Source organism: Lissotriton helveticus, chromosome 3_1 (genome assembly GCF_964261635.1).
Source record: "Lissotriton helveticus chromosome 3_1, aLisHel1.1, whole genome shotgun sequence".
In the NCBI taxonomy this organism is placed as follows: Eukaryota; Metazoa; Chordata; class Amphibia; order Caudata; family Salamandridae; genus Lissotriton; species Lissotriton helveticus.
Window position 1 is genome coordinate 16,702,156 of NC_136061.1, and position 14,987 is coordinate 16,717,142.

The following is a 14,987-nucleotide window of genomic DNA, read 5'->3' on the forward strand; positions in this document are numbered from 1 at the left end:
TAGCCTTTACGTCTCCATGTAGGAGAAATACTGTATTAATGGTCATTTAATATTCCTCAACACGCACTACATGTAGAATAATGCATGCTCCAGTCTTAGAGTCTGTTAGCCTCTCCCCTCCTGACTCTTAGTTTATATCAACATGTCCTCTAAACATTAGATACTAGATACTGTTTAGGTACATGTCGCCCTGACTCTCCAGACTTCAGTCTCTGCTCCTAGCACAGAGTTCATAGCCCCCAGCTTCTCCTAGTAACACGTCATTGTCAGTTTGCGCGCACCATTAGGTTAGAGGTCCCGGCTCCTTAGGTAGCCCCCTCCATGTTTCCGCCCCATTTATGACATATTCTGTTACGTTTACATCACATGTCTATGTATACGCCCCTGTTACACCCACTTTTATGCCTTATCTTTCGCGACTGCTATTGACCACACCCACTGCTCCGCCTACTGTAATTCATTGTAATGTAACTGTTTTAGTATATATATTTGTGCACTGTTATTAAATGTTACGCCAGTCCAATCCTGTCCCAGGCAGCGCTGCCATCCTGTTCCCGTGCAGGTTGTCCTGTTCCTGTCCTTTATGCTGTATTAAACCTGCAAACTCCTACTACCTCGAATCTTGACTCTTATTTATTGAGCTATCTGTTATTGCTATGTCCAGTCAAACCTAGATCCGGTATTATTTATTTATATACCACATAATGGCGCCCGAATAGGGACTTGCCCTTTCCCCACGCGCCGGTGAAGCCACGCCGGCCCCCTGACCCTCTGCAGCCGTGACGGAACCATACCGTGCACGTGCAGATATTTCTGCTTCAAGTATCCCTCAGGCCCACGGAGGAGACGGAGGTGGCGGTCCAGCATCCAGACGAGGCGGTGGAGGAACGCGGCGAGTCCCGACCAGAGCCCAAGCCGAGAGTCCAAGGTCCGAGGTATCCGGAGGCCCACCCGTAACAGAAGTCCGAAGTTCGTCCGTCCGGCGTCGAAGCAGTCCAGTCCAGTCCGAGGCCTTCCGTTCTTGCTGCCCGGTGAGTACCGTTGCTGGGGTAGTATCTAGACAGGGTCAATCTAATTGTCTCTGGTCCGTGGGTTTTGGTGGTACACAGACCCAAAACGAAGTGTCCACTTCGGTGGATGCGGGTCCTGACGTGTCTCTTTATGAGACCGGTAAGTTTCGTACTGTTTTAGCAGTGCATCTAGTTTCTGTTCTAGTCAGTTCTGTTCTCGAGAAGATTCATGTATTTCTGTTTTCAGTATTCCAGGTAGTATTCTGTTCGAACTGTTATTTTAAATGTTCTTCATGTATTTTAATGTCGTGGTATGAAAGTGGTGTAGTTATCGTGTTCATTGTGTATTGTATTGTGTCTAGATTACAGTTCAGTCATGCCCTTATTTTCGAAACTACGTCAGTTGAAAACTAGAAAAGGTCTGTTAGAAGCAGCAGTTCCTGTCCCGCCTAGGGACAGTCCAGGTCATTTTATGTATCAGAAGCATGGCATAAGTGCCATATTATATCTAGATTTATGGGTAGAGTACACCAAAGAGTTAGAAGAAAAGTATAGATGGCCCGTATCAGGTACATGGGATGCCGAGTGCATCATGCGAGTAGAAGAAGCATTATGGAAAAAGAAAGCCAGACAGTCACAGAAAGATGCCATCTAGTTATGGCGTAAAGAATCTCATAGAAGAACCGAAAAAGAAATCAGAAAGTCAGAACTAAGTAGAGAATCCTTGGAACGAGCCCAAGAAAAGGAATTAATCGAGATAGGTGAACGAGTTAAAACCGAACAGTCAGACAGACAGAGGAATGCCCTCATTAAGGGTATGTATCCTCTTCTTGCCGAGGGCTTGCCAAAAGCGACCCCGGAGGCATCCAGGAATTTCCCGCCACCACTAGTTCCGACTAAGCTACGTCACAAACCGACCGCAGCTGATATTTTCATCTCGTCCTATTTGGACGACACAGTCCCGGAATATGCAAATCCTGTTCCGCCAGTCCCTGTAAATCAGGCAATTCCTGCTCCCCCAGACACCGGGGCACCTTTTGCAGTACCTGCTACGGTACCCCCGGTCCAGCCTACATTACAATTTCCCACTCTGCCAGCACGAAGAGTATCAGTCGATGATTCCAGTTTAGGGGCCGCAGGAGGAGGTCCTCCTGGTACCCCGCCGCCACACCAACGTAGAACGTTGGCCGAGTTACATGAATGTGCGTTACAGCGTACGCCCAAATATAAGTCCGTTGCAGACATCCGACGAGCTCTCACTGAATGCCGCTATGATCCAGTTGCAGGTGATGATAGTACAGTAATATATTCCATCCGTGTAAGACGGGTGACCGGGTATTTAGACACCCTACCAGATATGAAAGGAGATCTAGACCGAATATATCGTTTCATCCGTACAGGGGATGATCCAGAAAGTATTGGCGAAGCCATGTCTCAAAGGAAAGCTGAGATCCAGCTCATGATATTAAAGTTTCTGATTAATTGTCTAATAAGAGAACAAGATTACCCAACTAAAGATCCGGCCGAAATGAAAATCCTGACAAGGTGGAGTGATAATATAGCCGAGGGTAAACACAAGACTATCAGTAGTATAGAGAGTATGTACAAGAAAATTCGTAAGGAAATACTAAAGTTACACGAACAACGTAAAGCAGCACAAGTAAGCGAGAAAGAAAATGACTCTACCGAAGAGGTAGACGACGAGAATCCCACTAGAATAGCGTATGTAGGTAGAACTAGACTTTCAGACCGCCATTTACGTCTAGAACACAAGAAAACTGTCCCTCATCCAGCACCAGAACAAGGTTCTCTAGAACAAGTATTTCAAGCTACCGATCATATTCTGAAATCACGAATCGGTTACAGTGAGTTAAGTACCATGCATGAACAAGAACTAGCCCGATCAACAGTCCGATGGATTACTGATTCTACCACTTTTCCAGATGAAATAGTGGCACAAATGTTTCTGAAACTGCCCCCAGCCGAGCAACGACTGGTGGGTATGTATATGATCCAGCACCTCATTACCCTGTATGAGGGTCAGCACTCTGATCCAGGTCCGTTACACGATGTCCTGAACGAGTTACTCCAGTATAGATGGAAAGGTTTAGGTACCGATTTAATTAGTGTCATCCTAGAACAGCGCCACAAATATAGAACGTTTTTGAACCCGCATTTTGTTCATGTCTCACCTCCAGAAAGTAAACCGTTTTACATAGACAGACAGAATCCGTTACGAGAAGTACACCCAGTTAGGACAACAGATGGTGAAATGCAACGAGTGTTTGTTTACACTCCAATTACAAAGATGGAACTCTTAGAGATGAAGAAATTAATTCCCTGTCATGACAAAGATCCAGCAGGGTTCCACCGAGAATTAAAAGACATGCTCCGTATGGGAGAATACACGTATCCAGATATAATTAAAATGTTAAAAGTCCTGTTGCCCGCAGGGGTATACGAAAAACTCAAGGAAAAAGATTGGGAGGTGGGAGAGAAAAAGATCGATTGGGCAGTTCTCGAAGCTGAAGATAAGATACGAGTACCAGGTACCGGTCTAGGAGAAAAATGTAAAGAATTACCAGAATTGTTGATACAAGTTTTGCCGAGGTTATTAGCCACTAAAAAGGAAGACTGGGATGCAATCTCAGCCTGTAAACAGAAACAAGACGAAGACACTAGTGATTTTTATTCTAGATTCGAGAAATGCTTTAGTATCAACAGTGGCCTCAAGACAAGTAGCGAGTCATACCCTCATCTCTTTGTTACTAAATTGGTCGAGAATTCAAGTCCCCAAGTTAAGAACCGAGTTTTGAAAGTCGAAAGTACCTGGCAAGCTAATACCCCGTCCCAAATGTTACAGATGCTTCAATACCACCAGAATAGAATCAGAGAAGAACAAGATCATGAAAGGAAACGTATGAAAGACACGAAAATGAAAGTACTAGTTGCACAATCTGTTCCTCAAGACAGTCAGAAGAGGGGTACGAATCAAGCCAGTCATCCTGCAGTTCCCGTTAAAGGGACCTGCAATTATTGTAAACAGCCAGGTCATTATATAAACGAGTGTGCAGTTCTGAAACACAATATAGCTACTGGTAAGACTAAAGAAAGACCACGTCCGCCTAGACAAGAACAAGTTTCACAGACTTCTCAGCCACAGAATGCACAACAGACAGTTCCAGCACCGCAGCCTATTGCTGCAACACAGCATGTTACACAGCAGATGTACCAGTATGCACAGTCCGAGTATCCAGAGTATCAGCCATATTCATGAAACAGCCTAGAGAGGGAGGTAGGCTTGCCTCTCATCGAGATACCTGTAGATCAAGAGGGTCCCTATGTTCATAGTCAAGTATTAGGGAAAGACAGAAAGTTTTTGATTGATACAGGGGCAAGTAGGACCACCATCAGTCACGCCGAGGTTCCAGGGGCTCCGCTCTCAGGCTCTAGAAATGTTTCCCTTGGATTTTCAGGAAAGCCTATTGTAAATGAGATATCTCAGCCAGTTACTCTAGAAGTAGGTCCATTGTCCCGCACTACTGATCTGTTACTTACGAAATCATGTCCAGAAAATTTGTTAGGTATTAAAACACTGAAAGAATTAGGTGCAGTTATTTGCTGCTCCCCCGAGGGAATACGACTGTTTCTACGTGACTTCAAGGGTCACTATGTATTACGAGATTTTGATCCGAGATTGTCTAATGTTCCGCAGCATCTATGGGCACAAGGTCCAACTGATGTTGGCTTTATGCAAATCACACCCCATCGTGTGACTCTCAAGCCAGGTGTAGTGTTACCGCGAATCAGACAGTACAGACTGCCACCTGAGGCTGTAACAGCCTTATCCAAAATTATTGACGAGCTCATCGCTCAAGGAGTAGTTGTAGAAACTGACTCCAATGTATGTAATTCTCCGATCATTCCAGTCATGAAACGTACTGATCCAAATGCACCCCCAGTATATCGATTAGTGATTGACCTTCGAGAACTTAATAAATGTATTATTCCTCAGTACCCAGTTGTCCCAGATATCTCTTCTCTACTCACAGCCATTGATTCCGAAGCCTCATTTTTTACAGTCATAGACCTCAAGAACGCGTTTTTCAGTGTCCCCATTCATCCAGACAGCCAGTTTCTTTTCGGATTTTGTTTAAATGGAAGGAGCTATATGTTTACACGAGCTCCTCAAGGTTTCACAGAAAGTCCTAGTATTTACAGTCAAGCACTTAAGAGACAACTAGACAATATTCACATGCCAACTGACACTGCCCTGCTCCAGTATGTCGATGATCTACTGATCACAGCCCGTTCTGAACGTGCTTGCGAGCGAGCATCCCTTACAGTCTTGTATTTCCTTGCCGAGATGGGGCACAAGGTGTCCCCTTCTAAGCTTCAATTCTGTGTCCAGCAAGTGATCTACTTAGGCCACTTACTGTCCAAGAGGGGTAGGCAGTTGACACCCGACCGTATCCAGTTAATAGCGAGTCTTCCTCAGCCCAAGACCCAGAAGGAGGTACGTGCTTTTATCGGCCTCACTTCTTACTGCAGACAATGGATTCCTCAGTATGCATTTCTAGCTAAACCACTGATACAGTTAACGACACAGGAGGCAGCCGTATCGACTGTCCTCCCTTGGACATCTGAACATACACTTAGTTTTAATGAGTTAAAGAAAGCTCTATGCCAAGCTCCAGTTCTAGCAACACCGAACTACAGTAAGCCTTTTACACTTTTTGTCACTGAACGCGAAGGTACAGCATTATCTGTTCTCACACAAGATCAAGCAGGACAGTACAAGCCCTGTGCTTATTTTTCGAGCACATTAGATCCTGTAGCCCAGGCTCTGCCTGCGTGCCTCAAGTCAGTTGCAGCCACAGCACTAGCTATCAGACAAAGTGATTCCATAGTATTAGGACATTCCTTGACAGTACAAGTTCCACACTCCGTGGAAGTTCTTTTAAACCGAACACAGACTCAGCACTTGACAATTGCACGTTTAACAGGTTATGATTTGACACTGTTCCAGCCACACATAGAAATCAGACGCTGCAACGTTCTAAATCCTGCAACACTGTTACCGTCAGTTAATTCAAATCCTGCCACACACGACTGTGTGGAAGTAGTTAACATTATGACTAAGCCAAGACAAGATCTGACAGATATTCCATTACCAGATCCCGACCTGACACTTTATGTGGATGGTTCATGTATGAGAACAAGTACAGGAGAACTAGTAGCCGCGTATGCAGTGACTACTGACACTGAAGTTATTGAAACACACCGTATTGACACCCTGTCTGCTCAAGCAGCAGAGCTAGTTGCTCTGACACAAGCCTGCATACACGCCAAGAACCTGAAAGTTAATGTTTACACAGATTCAAGTTACGCAATTGGAGTCGTACACGACTTCGGAGTGCTCTGGCAGGAGAGAGGTTTCATGACTTCTCATGGAACCAAGATTCAGCATGGTCTCCTTATTCAAGCTCTGTTAGATGCCATACACTTACCGACATCCATTGCTATCATGAAATGCAAAGCACATACGAAAGTTACTGACACTATTTCTCAAGGTAATGATCTAGCAGATCGCACAACCAAGCTTACAGCTCAGACACTAGACATTCCAGTTAATAAGACACCGACATACACTCCAGATCTGACTACCTGTATGACAGTTAAGGACCCCACTCAAGATGTCATAGATATCCAGTTACATGCTACTCCCGATGAAATCAAGAAATGGTCCGAACAAGGAGGGGTCCAGACAGATCAGGGATGGGTAACGAAGGGTAAAGCCACATGGTTTCTCCCCGACTCTATGGTTCAAGTCATTATCAATACCGCACATAGTCCAGCACATTTAGGAGAAAAAGCTATGGTAGATAGTATCCAGAACATTTGGTTCAACAAGCATTTACGAGCTGCAGCCAAGCAGAAAGTCCGTACCTGTATGATATGTTGCCAGTTTAACCCAGGTAAAAGTGTCCCGGTGGAACAAGGTGGATTCCAGCCCCCTGACCACCCTTTTGAAGTCCTCCAGATGGATTATATTCAGATGGAGCGATGTCGAGGTTTCAAGTATGTCCTTGTAGTTGTATGCGCTTTGTCCAGGTGGACAGAGGCATATCCAGTTCCAGATTACACAGCCGCGACCACTGCCAAGCAGTTGGTTCGTGAATTCTTCCCCCGCTACGGACTCCCTAGGGTTGTATATTCTGATAACGGCCAACCATTCTCATCCGAGCTTATGAAACATATTTCCCTGTTGTTAGGGTACCAGTGGAAGTTCCATTGTGTACGCCATCCAGAAGCAGCCGGTCTCGTAGAGAGACATAATCAGACCCTGAAAATCCGAATTGCAAAAGTATGTAAAGAGAAAGGTGTGGACTGGCTAGTAGCTCTGCCAGTTGCCCTATTTTATATGCGCATGGTCGCACATTCCAGATCAGGTCTGTCCCCGTACGAGGTCGTATTCGGCCGCCCCCCTAACATGTGGGGTACACCTAGACCCCGAAGTATTACCGATGTTTCAAGTAATATGCTGACAGATTACCTAGCTTCCTTGATGTCTGCCCTCAACTCTTGTCGTTCACAGGTTGCTGCCGCATTTCCAGACAATACCGAGGTGGCACCGCATGAAATCGTTCCCGGATCCATGGTTCTTGTCCGGAATTTTGATCGTTCAAGTCCGCTGGAGCCTCGCTGGAAGGAACCCCGACAGGTCCTCCTGGCCACCCGTACTGCCGTCAAGCTGGAAGGCAGGAAGGGCTGGGTCCACCTGTCACATGTGAAAAGATTTTTTGGACTAAAGCCTGTTTCAAAGAACATTCCCGAGGATCTTAAAGACTGCCAAAGTACTATTCTTAAGGACTGTCCCGCAAAAGACATTGCTACGAACCCTTCCCTGTTAGAGAAAACTCCGCAACAGGAGTATAAGCTTAAACTAAGGTCTAGTAAAATAAGTCAGCCAGTTTGATTGTCTAAGTCCTCCCCTAGGTGAAACGGTTAGACCGGTTTCTGACATGTATAAAATAGACCCCCATAGTGAGAGAGTTAGTCAAAACTCAATCCGATGTATCGTTTTTCTAAGCTTCATATTGTTTTTCAGCCTTATGTTTACCTGCACATGTTATGCATTTTATTTGTGTTTTCCAGTTTCTCATGTAAATAAGTCTGCTAATGCTACAGTAGAGCACACGTTTAGTGATCTACCTCCTCATGAACTCTCATATCGTCTCGCTATGCGTAATAACTCCTTTATCCGCATGTTACATTATTCACACCAGATCAGCAATGCCACAAATTGTTGGGTGTGTGGTCGACTCCCCCCTTTCCAGACACCGAAGGGAGTTCTGCCACTCTTTCCTTATCCATTTTCACATAATGGTTCGTGTGGAGCATGGTCCACGTTAACGTCATCCTCAACAGATATGTCTTTTCTGAACAGTACATGTTTCCCAGACAAGCAAGGTCTTCCCCACAGAACAGGGTTAGATCTAGAAAATGAAGTTTATAATTTGGGTAATTATTCTTCGAATTTCATGGTCCTGAATGTTCAGTCTGATACTACTCCAGACTTACCCTCTATGTCAGTATTACCAGTCAAAGGTGAATTATGTGTCCGAAAGAATGGTTCCGTACATGTAGGACATAGTGATTGTACCACTATTATCAAGTATAGTGACAGTGGGAAATCTATTTTCAAAGCTTCACGTCATTCTTATTTTGTTTGTGGTCAGACCGCATATGTTCGTCTGCCCCTTGATTGGGATGGTACATGTTACATTGCCTTCCTACTGCCACCAGTTTTCCTAGCCCCACCTGACTATCATAGGAATTCCCACCTAGTACATACTAGACACAAGAGAAATTTCCCGATTGTCGATTATACTGAAACTGCTCTAGAACAATACATAGATATCAATAAAGGTGTCTTCCCCTACTTAGGTACTGTCGTGAATAGTAAACTGATACGTAGATTAACCAGAACACTTGAAGCAGTAGTGATTGAGACTACTTCTGCTCTAGGTAACTTAACCGAAGAACAATCCTTTATGAGAATTGTCGTGCTCCAGAATCGTCTCGTCCTTGACGTCATACTGGCCGATAGGGGCGGGGCATGTAGAGTCATCGGATCTAGTTGCTGCATTTTCATTCCTAATAACGCACCGTCTGTTTATTCAGCTATTACCAGACTCCATAATATTGCCCATATGTTACACCAAAATCCAGGCACCTGGACATGGTCCGGTTGGTTCTGGAATATAATTTCCGCCTGGGGATGGAAAGTATTGTCATTTCTGGGTATTGCAGTAGCGATCATATTCAGTTGCTGCCTCTGTATACAATGTGGCCCTGCGATTTGCAGCATTTGTGCTACCTCTTGTATTCCTAGTCCCAAGTCCCGTTCTAAATCCAGTTCCAAGAAAATTCGAGACGAGCAAATGATACTGTATGAAATGATAGATGGTATCATGAATATTGATGTTTCCTAATGGAAACGTAGTGACAAGGAGGGAATGTGGAAAAGTAAATTTTGCCATGTTCTGTGTCCCTACGTGTTCCCCATCTTATGTTATGTGTGCATGATTAATATGCATATGTATCCCCCATGTTTGATTAAAGACGCAATTACAGTTGTGTCCATCCCTAGTATGCCAGTTTCCAGTTCTCGTGAAAGCTACGAGTATTAGGCCTATGTAAAGTTACGTTGCCACGTTTCTCAGTGTGCACGTTATTTCATTGAAAAGTCCCCGTTTCTAGGCCTCAAAAGGGCCCGGACACCAGATTCAGCTCCTGTCTCCTGAGCCCTCGCTGAGGAGCGATACAGCCCCCACCTGTATCCTCGACCCTTCACTTACTTCCTGCCTCACAGTGCCCGGTTCAGCCTGGCTCTGCCTATGAGTCTGCCAAGAGTATGTTATGATTCTAGTTATCAGTCCAGCCCTCCTTCTCTGCATTCCTAAGCTACTGAATCGCATCAATAGTTTCCGTCATTGTCTAGCCTTTACGTCTCCATGTAGGAGAAATACTGTATAAATGGTCATTTAATATTCCTCAACACGCACTACATGTATAATAATGCATGCTCCAGTCTTAGAGTCTGTTAGCCTCTCCCCTCCTGACTCTTAGTTTATATCAACATGTCCTCTAAACATTAGATACTAGATACTGTTTAGGTACATGTCGCCCTGACTCTCCAGACTTCAGTCTCTGCTCCTAGCACAGAGTTCATAGCCCCCAGCTTCTCCTAGTAACACGTCATTGTCAGTTTGCGCGCACCATTAGGTTAGAGGTCCCGGCTCCTTAGGTAGCCCCCTCCATGTTTCCGCCCCATTTATGACATATTCTGTTACGTTTACATCACATGTCTATGTATACGCCCCTGTTACACCCACTTTTATGCCTTATCTTTCGCGACTGCTATTGACCACACCCACTGCTCCGCCTACTGTAATTCATTGTAATGTAACTGTTTTAGTATATATATTTGTGCACTGTTATTAAATGTTACGCCAGTCCAATCCTGTCCCAGGCAGCGCTGCCATCCTGTTCCCGTGCAGGTTGTCCTGTTCCTGTCCTTTATGCTGTATTAAACCTGCAAACTCCTACTACCTCGAATCTTGACTCTTATTTATTGAGCTATCTGTTATTGCTATGTCCAGTCAAACCTAGATCCGGTATTATTTATTTATATACCACAATCTCTCGGTGCCTCCACGGGTCTCTTCTTTTCAGGGACTGTGGATCGGGCTCTGAAATGTCTGGGAGTCTGGGTCTTGTCAGGCTCTGGGCTCAGGCTCCGGCAGGAGGCGGCGGCAAAGCAGACGTCGAGTTGCTGGTTGGTGCCTGTATTCACAGGGTGGTCCCTCCTTGGCCACAAGGGAGATTCTCTTCAGTCTTCTTGTGCAGCAGAATGTCGAAGTCCAGTCTTCTTCTTAGTTTTAAGTCGAGTTCAGGATGATCTGAAGTCTAAGGACACAGCTCCTACTCATTCCAAATCTGGGGGCCGGATCACCTACTAGGTCCCTCCTCTGGTTGGGACCAGGAAGGGGGGTGGTTACACCCCCTTTCCTTTGTCCAGCTTCGCGCCAAGACTGGGGCTGGAAAGCCCCAGCACCGGTTTGAACTGGCATATGCACAGGGACACCTTGTGTGCCCCAGGCATGACTGATTCTATTCAGCCCTGTCCTACCCAATACACAAAATCCTGTCTGGGGTGGTGCTAGCACCTCCCAAGGCAGGAAACCCTTTGTCCAAGCTGCCCTCGCTGGAAGGACTCCCAGCAGCAGGAGGTCAGACTTGTGTCTGTGGTGGCAGCATCCATTTTGTGATGCTGAGGCTCTGTTTAACTTTAACCGGGGTTCAGGCTAGGTACATGTCGTGTCCCTCTAGAAGGGTGGAATGCTACGCCCGTCGCCAGATTTGGCGAGGGGGTAGTATTCCAATTCGTATGACACCTTACTCGACATGTTTTGATAAAGCCAAACCAAAGATAGCATTTAACCCCGAGGATTATAATGCACTTAAGAGTATATGGTATGGCAGTATCATGGAACAGCTAAAGAACATGGTTCCGAAAGCTGCAGACAGGCTCAGCTCATGCCAGAGCACCATCTCACATATTTCCAAGCACTCTGCCTCCAGGATTGATGAGGCCTTCCATAGGAGTGGCTGATAGGAGCATATGTGTCCATTTTAGGTTAGGCATAGGCATACTACACCTTAGTAAGGGGTGGTTACACCGACTTACCCCAGCTGACTGATCAGCCAGTTGTGTCAAATATCGAGGCCAGGCCAGGGTTGGCACAATACGTGCTGCAGCCTCTGGTAGGCCTTGGAAGCACCTATGCCCTGGGTACCTGGGTACACTGTTACAGGGGCCAATAAGGTGAACCAGTTCCAATTGGGTATGTACCTAAGGTACATGGAGTCCATTTTAAGGAGAGAGCAATTAGCCTGGGGCCCTGAATAGCAGGATCCCAGGCCACCTAAGTCAAAAACCAGCTAAACACTAGGCAAAAAGTTTGGGGGTAACCATAGTCAGATATCCACCTTCCTACACAACCCCCCCAAACGAAAGGAGATAAGGCTATCCTTGACCAGGTAAGCCTATATTGCCTAAGTGGCCATATAAGGAAGTACCAGCTCTGGCTTGGTTACCCCCTGTCTCATGGTCCACTAAGCAATCCCTCACCCTAAGTGTATCTGAGGGTCTCCACCATAGGGAATCTCTACCTGTGGTGTGTTTTGGCAAAGTTAAAGGCTGGTGTTGAGATGGAGTATTGAAGTGAGATTCCTCTGTAGGACTCAGCTTCCTCCAATCACTCTCCACCATGTAGGCCTTTCTTTCCTTGACTGAGTTGCACTGTGCTCTCAGGGTCAACCTCTGGCTACCTAAAGCTGGAGGCTGGGTCCCCTTGGTTGGCTTACTGGAGGGACAGTTCAGGTTTGGGGCCTTTGGGTCCCAGGTTTGGATGTGCCCAACAGAATCCATCTGTGGGAGGTCCCTAACTAATTTTAAGGGGGATCCCTCAGGAGTTTTTAAAGTTTTCACCTGGCTACGGCTGCTAGCTTCGGTGCCCCTAATCTGTTGATGTGGGTGCTTTATTTGACAGGGGGCCCTTTGGGGCTCACTGTCCTTCTTGTCCTCTGCAGCCCTGGGCTGGCTAAGGCAAGGTAGAGAGGGGCAGGTTACCTGCTCCAGACTGGGTCCCACCTTGGAAGGGTCCACTGACATCAGGGGCTCTGCCAGGCTAGGCCTGACTACCTCTGGGGCAGTTTCTTCACAAGGGGTAAGATCAGTTCCCTGAGGAGGCTGATCCTTTCCTAATGTCTGGTGGGAGGGAGATTTCTCTTCCTCCTCAATGCTCTCTGTTTGTGTGGAGTGATCCATCGTTTCAGGCTTCACAACACAGGAATCAGTTTGAGTTTGGGCTGTGGCCATCACAGCCCCACCAACCTTTTCAGGAAGGGACTCAGGGGCATATTATCAAGGGGGTTTATCTCCGCTTTTTTGGCTTTAAAAGCCAAGAAAGCGGAGATAAAATTATCTCCCTATTACCTAGCTGTCGCTAACACCAGTTAGCGACAGCTAGTAGGAGATAGCAACCATCTTGGGCCCCACTTTGCATGTCAGTGATATTTATCACTAATGACATGCAAAGTGGGCGTGCCAAGATGTTAGCGACTGGAAACAGTCGCTAACATCGTTATCTCCTATTACCAACTTTAAACTAACACCTGCCCTGAGCAGTTCTTAGCCAATGTTATCCAATGGGAGGTGGATTACATGGCTAAGAGCATTAGCTCGGTAATGCATGAATATCGCTGACTTTTCAGCGATATTCATGCATTGCGGCCGTTTTTTATCGCATTTGCGATAAACCTTGATAATAGCAAGGTTTATCTGCGATAATTTCTGACGATGCTTAGCGTTAAAAAATTCGTTGCTAAGCATCGTTAGCGATAAATATCGCTTAACGTTGGTAATATGCCCCTCAGTTTGGGTATGGGCTGTTACCATAACAGCTCTGCTAATTTTCTCAGGAAGAATTTCTACTGAAGATGGGGATGAGGTTTGCTCAGCCCTACCAACCTTTTCAGGAAGGACATCTTGTATTGGGGCTGTGGCCAGCACAGCCCCACTAACCTTTCCATGGAGATTTACCATTCTAGAATGGGTTTCTTGTTCAACCTCAGCCCAGGCTGAGATTTCCAAATCATTCCCCAGTAGACAATCTACAGGCAAGTTTGAGGACACTGCCACTCTCTTTGGGCCAGTGACTCCTCCCCAGCTGAGATTTACCACTGCTATGCAATGATTTTTCTGAACTCCATCAATGTTTGTCACCTGGTATGTGGCACCAGGTAAAAGTTGCCTACAGGGGACTAGATTCTCAGTCACCATGGTGATACTAGCCCCTGTGTCTCTGTAGGCCTCAACTTTCAAACCATTGATGAGGGGTTCTTGTCTATACTTGCTCAAAGTATTTGGGCAATCAGTAAAATTGGCGGCAAACCCCATGCCAGTTTCATAGACAAGAGTATCTGAGGCAGGGGACCTGGTTAGGCAAGAATCCACCTGTGCCCCAAAAGTAAACCCACCCAAATTCTTGGGGGAGCTCCCACCGCCTGGGGGACCACTGCTAACAGTGACAGGAGGTGTTGGAGCTTTACCTGGAGGTATATTTCCCTTATTACTATTCTTTGGACAACTGCTGTTTGTTTTCCAATGGCCAACCTGTTTACAGGCATGGCAATAAGGCTGTTTTGGTGTACAGAAAGTGTCTTTGGACCCACAACCATCCTTGGAGTTTTGGGGCCCTGGGGAAGTCTTCTCTTTTGATTTATCCCCACCTTTCTCTTGAGGCTTGGTAGTCTCTTTCTTTTGGTCACCACCCTGGTTCTTAGGCCTGACCCTGGTTCTGACCCATTTGTCTGCCCTCTTACCCAATTCTTGTGGAGAGGTCAGATCAGAGTCCACCAGGTGCTGATGTAGAAGCTGATTTTGACAATTACTTAAGATTTGCTCTCTCATAATTAAATTATACAATCCTGTATAGTCTGTAACCTTACTTCCCAGCAACCAGCCCTCCAGAGCCTTAGTGGCACATTCAACAAATTCAGGCCAGTCCTGAGTCTGTGTCTTCTGGGTATCTCTGAACATTAACCTGTACTGTTCAGTGGTTAAGCCTAACCCATCAATCAGAGCACTCTTCAGGACCAGGTAGTTTCTAGAATCCCCATCACTAACTGTGAGGAGTCTGTCTCGGCCTCTACCGTCAAAGGAGAGCCACAAGATTGCTGCCCACTGCTCCTGAGGGATCTGCTGTACTCTGCAGGCTCTCTCAAGTGCAGTCATCTATTTGTGGATGTCATCCCCACTCTTGTAAGGGGGCACAATCTTACTCAGGTTTCTATTGTCACAGGACCTGTCTTTATCCTTTTGGATAGTGCTGCCACCAGTGGATC